Source organism: Anneissia japonica, unplaced genomic scaffold (assembly GCF_011630105.1).
Source record: "Anneissia japonica isolate Jap-2015-1 unplaced genomic scaffold, ASM1163010v1 scaffold287778_len1315358_cov176, whole genome shotgun sequence".
Classification (NCBI taxonomy): Eukaryota; Metazoa; Echinodermata; class Crinoidea; order Comatulida; family Comatulidae; genus Anneissia; species Anneissia japonica.
In genome coordinates, this window is record NW_022702824.1 from 166,700 (window position 1) to 168,795 (window position 2,096).

General features: G+C 31.6%; 1 protein-coding gene across 2 annotated transcripts in view; it reads left to right on the top strand.

Moving 5' to 3' along the window:
• Window positions 1-403: 403 nt before the first annotated feature.
• The window catches only part of LOC117104043 (tight junction protein ZO-1-like), a 54,001-nt gene continuing 52,308 nt past the window's right edge, over window positions 404-2,096 (top strand). For both annotated transcript variants that reach the window (XM_033244695.1, XM_033244697.1), the window contains exon 1: window positions 404-557. The gene's annotated coding sequence lies outside the window, so the exon portion shown is untranslated. The remainder of the gene's footprint in view (window positions 558-2,096) is intronic.

Below are 2,096 nucleotides of genomic sequence, written 5' to 3' on the forward strand. Positions count from 1 at the left end.
ATATTTTGTGTATGACATGTTTCTACGATAAAGACAAGCCAGCACATACCATTTATTTGTTTACAACAATTTGTGGAATCATTATGTTTACATAAAATTACATGTTACTGAAATATAATCAATTCCAATGAAGTATTGAAAATGGTTTAGATTTTGGGTAAACAGAACCAACTTAATTTACAAGGAGGGTGTTAAATATGAATATTATGATAATGTATTAAGGCATATCATAAAAATCATGAGCATCACAATTCATTTTAATGCACCCCTACTATAGGAAATGGTACATTCCAGGTAGACAATAAAAAAAATTGTGAAATTGTACCAGCCTCTTGATTCACTGGATTGGTATTGTGTGGGGAATGACCTCTGTAATGAATATTCATAGCCTAATGCGCAAACAAGTCCTGTGGTTGGCTGCATTCTTTAGTTCAATATTGTGAGATGAGAGTCACAGGAATTTGTTAGGCGTGTGCAGTTGAAGCAGTAATTTGAAGCAGTTATTTTTATTTCATTCAAGATTGGAATTATTGAACATCTATCATCTTAAAAATAAGGTAAGATATGCTCTGAACTAGTGATGATTACACTCTTTGTGTTGATGAGAATTCTAAGAGTTTATCTCATCTTTGAATGATGTAATTATATGGTTGTATATTATATATCAGACTACCAACATGTACTGTGGAGTAGTATGCTATGGTTTAGTATGCAGTCAAGCATTACTTAATAAATAGTCATTCCTGTCCTCAAAGAATTTACCTGTTGCTTACTATGTACTGTACAGTAATGTTGTTCTGAGCTTAGCATTTCCATTAATTTATAGCCCATTTAATTTTTAACACCAGAATCATTCTCAGCTGTTGGCAACTATCACACAATTTGAATTATGATATTAAGTTTGTACTTCCACCATGCTCATGCTTTAGTCATTCCAGTACTGCTCTAGTCTAGTATACTACTACAGTATTATATTTTATTGATCAATATTAATTCAAAATGATAATTTGATTTCTGGAGATATTTAGTAGATTATACACGCATATATCATACATGTCCACTGATATTGTTTTGAGTCTTTATTATAATTAATTACTGTTAGTTCCTCAACTACATACAAGTCTTACCTCAGCTCAGGCAAAAGCCCAGTGCATGATTTGAATCAGCTCAGCTGACTTTAAAATACCTTCTAAAAAAAAAAATAAAATAAAAGACTGGCTTTGATTGGCATGCAGGGCTGAAAAATTGGACTTGCACCATGGTATATGCAGTACTGTATCATTCACAGTTCATGATTTGTTGACAATGTCAAAATCCAAACATGTGACTATATAGGGGATGATATTGTTGAATGTGTCATTAATTATGTGACTCTATGACCAATACAAACTTTTCCTCATTAATTTCTAAACATAGTAAAATTCTAGAATTTCAGTCACCCAGATTCCATTCACCCTTTACCATCCTGTTTTTACACAGTGTTCATTAATTAAGAGGACACATTTTTTCAAATGATGTAATGTATGATTCAATGCAATTTCAAATACTGTATTTTTAATTGTGTATGTTATTAAAAGAAAACACTTGTTCTGATTTTGAATTGAATAAAAAGTAAGCAGTCAACTATTTTGTTTTGGTTTAGCTCATCACAGACAATATTTATAGTATTGAAGGACAGTTTTTAAGTACAAAATCTCATTCCTTTTTCCATTAAACATTTCTGGATTTCTAAGTAATGAATTACGAATTTAATTATGATCTGTGCAACATTGAATCTGTCACCTTGAGTTCTCCTTTTAACCTGTAAAGCCCAATAAAAAAAAAAAATTATTGGTTTACAGTATCACTTTCACACACACGCCTTCTATGGTATCAAACAATATATATATATAGTTGCACATAGGATACCACCTGATGAGTGTGGTCAGCTTCGCTGATCATACGAAACAGATTTGTAGTGGGAAATAAAATGATGAAGTAAAAAAAGTTCGCTTCTGTTCTTTATTATATTCAGCTCTACTACGGTATTGAGCACGTCTCTTATACACATCTAGATGTGTATAAGGGACAGGTATGTAGGCTGTAAAATCATGGAG